Source organism: Mus musculus, chromosome 18, assembly GCF_000001635.26.
Source record: "Mus musculus strain C57BL/6J chromosome 18, GRCm38.p6 C57BL/6J".
In the NCBI taxonomy this organism is placed as follows: domain Eukaryota; kingdom Metazoa; phylum Chordata; class Mammalia; order Rodentia; family Muridae; genus Mus; species Mus musculus.
The window spans coordinates 41,962,028-41,971,479 of NC_000084.6; positions in this window are offsets into that span (position 1 = coordinate 41,962,028).

Consider the following 9,452-nt stretch of genomic DNA (forward strand, 5'->3'; position numbering starts at 1 on the left):
ATGAGGCTATAGGCGCATGCTTGGCAGCAGATAGCATTGTAACAGGAGTAGAAACCATAGGCATTTGAGCAACTTCTTCATGTAACTTGCTTGTGCCTTCAGGACCTGCTCTGGCCCGATCACGTATATACCACTTCCATTTGATAATAGACTGCTGCTGTGCACGTCCCACTTTATGACTTGCAGGGTCTGATAGTACCCAGCTCATGATGGGTAGTTCAGGTCGCATAGTAACTTGGTGTCCTATTGTCAGACGTTCAGTTTCCACTAAGGCCCAATAGCAGGCCAAGAGCTGTTTTTCAAAGGGAGAATAGTTGTCTGCAGATGATGGTAGAGCTTTGCTCCAAAATCCCAAAGGTCTTTTCTGTGATTCACCTACAGGGGCCTGCCAGAGGCTCCAAACAGCATCTCTATCAGCCACAGACACCTCAAGTACCATTGGGTCTGCTGGGTCATATGGTCCAAGTGGTAGAGCAGCCTGCACAGCAGCCTGGACCTGTTGAAGGGCCTTCTCCTGTTCCAGGCCCCACACAAAGCTAGCAGCTTTCCGAGTCACTTGGTAAATAGGCCTAAGTAACACACCCAAGTGAGGGATGTGTTGTCTCCAGAATCCAAATAGACCCACTAAATGTTGTGCTTCTTTCTTGGTTGTAGGAGGGGCCAGGTGCAATAACTTATCTTTCACCTTAGAAGGAATATCTCTGCATGCCCCACACCACTGGACTCCTAAGAATTTCACTGAGGTAGATGGTCCTTGAATTTTGGTTGGATTTATTTCCCATCCTCTGATACGCATATGTGTTACCAATGAGTCCAAAGTGGTTTCTACTTCCTGCTCACTTGGTCCAATCAGCATAATGTCATCAATATAGTGCACCAATGTGATATTTTGTGGAAGACCCAAACGATCAAGATCCCTTCTAACTAAATTATGACACAGGGCAGGAGAGTTAATATATCCTTGAGGCAAAACTGTGAAGGTATACTGTTGGCCTTGCCAACTGAAAGCAAATTGCTTCTGGTGGTCCTTATGGACAGGTACTGAGAAGAAGGCATTTGCCAGATCAATAGCCGCATACCAGGTGCCAGGAGATGTGTTAATTTGCTCAAGTAACGAAACTACATCTGGTACAGCAGCTGCAATTGGAGTTACTACCTGATTTAGTTTTCGATAATCAACTGTCATTCTCCATGATCCATCTGTTTTCTGCACTGGCCAGATAGGAGAGTTAAATGGAGATGTGGTGGAAACCACCACCCCTGCATCTTTCAAGTCCTTGATAGTGGCAGTAATTTCTGCAATTCCTCCAGGAATACGATACTGTTTTTGATTCAATATTTTCTTTGGCAGAGGCAACTCTAAAGGCTTCCATTTGGCCTTTCCAACCATAATAGCCCTCACTCTACAGTTCAGGGAACCAATATGAGAATTCTGCCAATTTCTGAGTATATCTATCCCAATTATACATTCTGGAACTGGGGAAATCACCACAGGATGTGTCCGGGGACCTACTGGACCTACTGTGAGTCAGACATTAGTCAAAACTCCATTAATCACCTGCCCTCCATAAGCCCCTACTTTAACTGGAGGGCCACAATATTTCTTGGGATCCCCTGGGATCAGTGTCAACTCAGAACCAGTATCCAGCAGACCCCGAAAAGTCTGATTATTTCCTTTTCCCCAGTGTACAGTTACCCTTGTAAAAGGCCGTAGGTCCCTCTGGGGAAGAACTGGAGAAAGGGTAACAGCAAAACCTTTGAGTGTCTTATCAAGATCCTTCCTCAGCGGAACCTGGCCACCCCTTCATTCAAGGGGTTCTGGATCTGCAAACTGTCTCAAGTCTGGAAATTGATTCACTGGCCGAGATTGCTGTTTACCACGATCTAATGTAGCCTTTCTTTCATTTGGCTGTTTACCACGATCTAATGTAGCCTTTCTTTCATTTGTTTGAGAATTTTTCTGCTTATACAGATCAAACAAATATGCAGTAGGCTTCCTATGTATTTCATTCCTGGAAACACCATGATTGGTTAGCCAGTACCAAAGGTCCAACCGAGTCATGCCATTATAAATTTCACCTCTCCTGTGCTGACCATTACTGGGTATGTTACTATAAACATTCTTTTGTCTACGCTGTCCATTATAATAACTAGAATCACCTTGTCTCTGGCGATTCAATGCTGCCACCTGGCCCTTGTTACCTTGGAATCCAACTAAACCCAGTGAATTTAATTCATCTAATTGAGCAGAAGCATCTCCAATGCTAAGATCTGGCACAAGGAAAAGGGAAAGAACAAAACCCTTCAAATGTGCTGGTGCCCCTCTCACCAATTTGCGTCTTATAGAGCTGGTGAAAGGCATATCTTCTGGACCTTCCCATTGTGGACAATTATGCTTTACACAATATATCCACTCTAGCATTGCAATTTCCCTAAGTCTTAAAATCCCTTCATCAACACTAAGCCACGGAATATCAGGCATCTCCAAGTCATTTCCAGTAGGCCATCTTTTGATAAACACCTCAGCCAACCATTCAAACAAACTTTTGACACCTTTTTTAACTATGCGAGCTTCCGCATTAAACCTAGAATCTCTACTCAGAGGACCCATGTCAATAAACTCAGCCTGCTCTAGTTTTATGTTCCTTCCACCCTTATCCCACACCCTTAAAATCCATTCCCACACATATTCACCAGGTTTCTGCTTGAATGAATTAGCAAACTCATTAAGCTCCTTAGTAGTGTAGCGAATTTCCTCATGGACTACACTTTCTACCTCCTCTCTAGGAGCCTGTTTTGCTTTGAGTCTAGTTACAGGTCTAGAAGAAACTATTGGTGGGCCTTGAAAAACATCAGTAGTGAAAGTCATTGCTGGTTTATCAGACTCTGCAAAATTAATTTCCTCATGTGGGGAAGGCATTATTTCAAGGGGTGGGGCTGAGGGTACTACTTCCTCAGGTGGGGCAAACCCTTGAGAATCTGAAGATTCAAAATTCTCAGCTTCAACATGGTCTTCCCACACATCCCCGTCCCATGTTGTAGGATCCCATTCTTTGCCAATTAGAGCCCTTACTTTAACTGTCGACACACTCTGAGGCTGAGACTTGAATTTTCGCTGTAGTTCAGCCAACCTTACAATGAGAGTTTCCGTTTGATTTTCTGCAACTTGAGCTCTATTGCTACAAGAGAGAAGATTCTCCTCAAGGACACACTTAGCAACTTTTAGATCATTTACTTGTGTCTGAAGCCTTTCGATTTTATCACACAACTCCTTCCTTTCATTCATCATTTTTTCCACAGATACTAAGAGCAGCCAGCCAGTAAAATCATTTTCCAATTTTTTCCCCATCTTGTAGAAAGCTTTGTGCACTGAATCACCTAATTCATTAAGAAAATCAAGGGCATTAGCTTCTTTAAGTTCGGAATATAGTTTCAACCATGGGTCTTCAAAATTCTCTGAGCTCCCAGGAGGGAGAGAATCTGGAGAGGTTTCAATAGTTGAAAGTGCTGGTGGATCAACAAGCCAATTCCAGTATTTTAAAAGATTCATCCTTGTACTTCTGTTACTCTAGAACCACTCCTGGTACCAACTTCTGTATTAGTCAGGGTTCTCTAGAGTCACAGAACTTATGGATAGTCTCTAGATAGTAAAGGAATTTATTGATGACTTACAGTCGGCAGCCCAATTCCCAACAATTGTTCAGTCGCAGCTGTGAATGGAAGTCCAAGGATCTAGCAGTTACTCAGTCTCACGTAGCAAGCAGGCGAAGGAGCAGGAGCAAGAGCTAGACTCCCTTCTTCCAATGTCCTTATATTGTCTCCAGAAGAAGGTGTAGCCCAGATTAAAGGTGTGTTCCACCACACCTTTAATCCCAGATTAAAGGTGTGTTCCTTAAACTTGGAGATTCAATCTTCTGGAATCCATAGCCACTATGGCTCAAGATCTCCAAACCAAGATCCAGATAAGGATCTCCAAGCCTCCAGATAAGGGTCACTGGTGAGCCTTCCAATTCTGGATTGTAGTTCATTCCAAATATAGTCAAGTTGACAACCAGGAATAGCCACTACAGAGACTAAGTTAAGGAGATCTCTGAGTTCAAGGTCAGTCTGGGACAAAACAAGTCCCAGATTCAGGCGTGCTGGTACAAACCTTTAATCTGAGCCACACCTTCTGGTAGAGACCTACATAATGGCATTGGAAGAAGGAAGAGTCCTTCTTCATATGCTTGCATTTACTTGCCAGCACATCTGTTGGAATCTACTAGCCCTGTGGGAATGAGCAACTACTAGATCCTTGATCACAGCTGACCATTGTTGGGGAGTTGGACTACAGACTGTAAGTCATCATAACAAATTCCCTTACTAAATAGAGACTATCCATAAATTTTGTGACTCTAGAGAACCCACAGAATGGGGGCCTTAGGTCCCCACTTTACTCTGAGCCACAAGTTTCTTCCAGCATATGTCCTAGGCAGCTGCTTACCAACCTCTGATTAAGTGACCACAAAAGGACAAGAGTGTGACCTAAGAGGTTAAAAGACCCAGCTCTTGTTGGCACTATGTGAGTTTAGTTGGCTGAATGACTGATCTAAAAGCAAATGCCACCTGCCCATTTCAAGGTCATTAACACAGTCTAAGGCTAGAAAAACATGCCAAGTTAAACACCGTAAGGTTCATGGTCATGTGACTTAGAGTTACTGCCAGTCTGTATACTAGAAATCTTTATTGCTGAGTTGGGAACTGAAAGAAAAATAAAGGACTATGAAACAATTTTTTTTAAGTTATTTAAAAACTTGTTGGTGTTTTGGTTACTTTTCTTTTTTATGGCAAATTTTTTTGTTAGATATTTTCTTTATTTACATTTCAAATGCTGAAGTTCCTTATACCCTCCCCCCACCCTGCTCCCCTACCCACCCACTCCCACTTCTGGCCCTGGTGTTCTGTCTCATGTGAGGCTAGGCCAGTGCCTGGCAAACACAGAAGTGGATGCTCACAGTCAGCTATTAGATGGATCACAGGGCCCCCAATGGAGGAGCTAGAGAAAGTGCCCAAGGAGCTAAAGGGGTCTGTAACCCTATAGGTGAAACAACAATATGAACTAACCAGTACCCCCGGAGCTCATATCTCTAGCTGCATATGTAGCAGAAGATGGCCTAGTCCGCCATCAGTGGGAAGAGAGGCTCCTTGGTCTTGGTTACTTTTCTATTAGTGTGAGAAAACACCACAATCAAGACATCTTATTTAAAAAAAAAGCATCTAATTTGGAGACCCAGAGTTCCAGAGGGATAGGTTCTATGACCATCATGGTGTGGAACACAATAGCAGGCAGGCATGGCACTGAAGCAGTAGCTAAAACCTTATATCTGATCCACAAGTACCAAGTACAAGACAGAGAGAAAGCTGACTGGGAACGGTGTGAACTTTTAAAACTTAAAAAAAATCACTCTCAGTGAAATACCTCCTCCAATGAGGTTACCCCTCTAATCTGTCCCAAACTGTTCTACCAACTGAGAGCCAAGCAGTCAAGTATATGTGTCTAATTTGGAGATTACATATAAGTGAATTCCAGAGAGCCTCTCATGGGGGAAAGAAACAGAAGAAAATTTAAGAAGGCCCTAATTCTCTAAAAGTTTAGAGTATGTAGTCCTAGATAGCTTCCAAGGTCTTCTAACTTCTTTTTTTCCCAGGTCTAGGGATTAAACTCAGGGCCTTAAGTGTGCGGGGCTGCTACCTCTGAAATATACCTTTTGCCCATCCCATTTATTGTTATACAAAAATACCCAGAAGTTAGGTCTTGTGATGCATACCTCTGATTTTAGCAAATATAAAAGTTGAGATGAAAAGACAGCAATGTAACTTTAGTGGCACCATAAGACTTGTTCCAATTAGGTAGATAGATATGATATGATATGATATGATATGATATGATATGATAGAGATGATTGATAGAGAAGATGATAGATACATACATGGATAGCTATAAGAGAGAGAGAGAGAGATTCACAGCATGTCACAGCACCACATTTTGGAGTATAGTTCTCTAACCCTCAACCATGTACATTTTATTCTAGCAAAATCGTGCTGCTCTCTGTGTGGAGAGGTAAGAGAGATCACTCAAGGAGGCTATTGCTGTTCCTCAGAAAAGAGACAATGGTGCCTGGTACCACAGTGATGGAGTATGGAGGTGAACAGGGTTGGGATTGAAGGTAGAGATGCCCAGAGGGATGAAAGCTGAGAAGCAGAATGAAAGAGAGGGGGTAAGGGCCATTCCAGCAGCACCTGGAAAAGATGGCCTGTGTGTGGTAGGAATCTAGCTGGGTCAATGTTCTGGACTGCTCTAAGTGAGTACCACACACATACTGACTGGCTTGAGCAGGAGAAATGTGTGATGTGTCATCATGTACCTCTGGCAACCAGGAGTTAAACATCAACCTGTCACCAGCACGATGCTCTGCCCCATGCATCCCTGGCTCCCAGAAGCTCCACACAGTCATTTCCGATGGATGGTGCTCTCCCTATGGCCTTACATGCCTTCCCTCCATGCATCTGCTTTTGTATCCACATTTTCATAAGGATGCTACTTAGATAAAATTAAAACTAAACTTTGTCTTGGTATACAAGAAGCAGAGGCTCCGGGTTCAATCCTTGAGACCACAGAGTAGGGGAGGAGGGCTACCCAAATGACTTTAATGCTTTCCACTGTTACAGGCTGCATTTAATATGATAGATACATACATAATAGATAAGTGCATAGATAGATAGATAGATAGATAGATAGATAGATAGATAGATAAATAGATAGATAGATAGATTAACTAGAGGGTTTTTTTTAATGCATGCCACTGTATTAGTACAAAAGTCCTGTGTTGAAGGCCTAATGCTTCTATAACTGCATTTATCTTTTCTAAAAAAAATATTGATTTATTTTATGTATATGAGTACACTGTAGCTGTCTTCAGATACACCAAAAGAGTGCATCAGATCTCATTACAGATGGTTGTGAGCCACCATGTGGTTGGTAGGAATTGAACTCAGGACCTCTGGAAGAGTAGTCAGTGCTCTTAATCACTGAGCCATCTCTCCAGTCCTGCATTTATCTACCTTTTCATTTATTTAGAGTTCTGGGGCTTGAATCCAGTATCTCACACAGATCATGTACACCCTGAATTACAACCCTAGTGTTATAACTAGACTTTGAGATGGGGCTTTTGAAAGCTGTTTACATTAAAATAATGTTACAACACTGAGCCCTGATCTGATATGCCTGTGGCATTGGGAGAGGAAGAGACATGCTCCGAGGGAAGGCCTTTGTGGGGACAGAGGGAGGAATATCATCTACAAGTCACAGAGAAAGCATTCTGCTGACAGCTCCACCTCATACTCACAACCCCCAGAGCACTGAGAAACACGTTTCTGTTGTTTAATCCCTGAAACCTCCCTGATTTACTATGAATCCTGATAAACCAACTCACCTGGGCTTGATCATCTGCTGGGACCCTTCCTTCCTGATGAGGTCGAATCCAGGTACTGGAATTATTGGGATGTCAAAACATTTTTAGAGAACACACTTTAACCTATAACACCAGGCATGGACTAGCAGAGATGGAAGGTGGAGGAGAGCCTGGTGGCACTGGACTCCATCTCCATCTGGCGGAGGGGGGTGGGGGGAAACATATGCAAATTGGGAGGTCAGAGGACAGCTCTGTAGAGCCACTGGTCTCCTTCCACACTGAGGTGGTGGAATCTTGGGATAGACCTCAGGCCACACATTTATGTAGCAAGTGTATTTAACCATGGAGTCATTTCCCAGCACTCAAAAAAGACTTTGTTCAGTTACTCACATTAAGGTGCTTTGCTATAGTGGGGAACTTATGAATAAGCCATGGCCGTGGCATGTTTGAGGCTCCAGAATCAATCCCCAGCATCAAGAACAACAACAAAAATCACATGAAGCTTAATATACCATTCTTATGTCTCACTATATTTAGTTGCCTCTTTTGTTTTTGTTTTGTTTCCTTCTTTTAAATTCACATCCTAACCCTGGGCCTCCTGTTGGCTGGGCAAGCATGGTTCCACTTGAAGTTCTCTCTTTATCAACGCTCCCTCCATCCCTCCCTTCCTCTTTCCCTCCCTCTTCCCCGGCTTTCTCTGTGCACACATGCTTGCATTTGTGTATGTGAGCATGGTCACATAGGACTTGGTGAGCTGGTGGTGGTCAGAAGACAACCTCAGGTGTAAGTAAATTCTCACCTCCACCCCCAGGGTCTCTCTGTTGTTTGCCCTTCTACTTTGGCCCTCAAGCTTCTTTTGTCTCTGCCACCCATCTTGCCACAAGGATGCTGGGATTACAGAGAGTGATAATGTACCTGCTTTTGCATGTGTTCTGAGAATCCAAACTTGCACAGCTAGAACTCTACCCACTGATTTTTCTCCCTGGCTCTGTCTTTGGATTTTAGTCATTATTATTTTCTACTGTATGACTGCAGATGCCCTTCGGTAATTTCTGGCTTTCCATCTGGTATGAGATCAGTCTTTTAAAATCCATCGTCGCTGACAAGAAGTTTCTTAAATAGAGGCTTTTAAAAATGCATGCCACTAATGATGTGAGGTGGTTGGCCTTTTTATGACACAATTTTCCCAAACAAAATGAACAAATTTGGGGGGGGGGATTTTTCAACAATCAAGGTGAAAGCAAGGTAAATATGGATGGTAGCTTGGCTTTCCCAAGTCTCAGGAGCTGGGCTGTGCTGGGGACAGAAAATAGACTGGACCATAAAGTGCCTGCTTTCTTTTAGCACTAAAATTATGGCATCTTATTCTCTCCTCCCACATCCTACTAGTAGGTAGGAGTCTTAGTTCTCAAATTAAGTTCTAAAGGAGAGATTTAATGGAAGGATCTTGTTGAAGCTCAGAGAATTCAAGGAGAGAATACACACACCACCACCACCAACAACAACAACAACAATAAATGTTTTCTTTTTGAAGAAGCTATTTTTTTTCTATGTGTGCATGTTTTTGCAGTGCTGGATATCAAAACCTAAGAGGACATGCACACTAGACAGGCACTCTGTGATTGAGCTCTGCCCCCAAGTCACCACTTATTTTTCAAGGGAGGTAGGATATGATAAACATTGAAGAATAAGATGAGTAGAAGAAGCAGGAGAATAGAAAAGACACAGTGACCAACCACGAGGAGCCCCAGAGCAAACTAAGAGTGAATTGCATTGATTTACAGTAGTAGCTTCAGCTACCCACTATCTTTTTCTCTCAAAGGACTGATTGGTGGGATTGGTTGGAATGGCAATAATGTTATTAGCCAGTAAAGTTCCTGCCCACAAGAATAATGACAGCCTGCAAACGTGGAAATGATGTCTGTTCCCAAGCCCAGGTGTGGTCCAAAAGCTTCTGCATCTACCGTCCACCTGCAACAGTCTGAGGAGATGTGTGTTTAT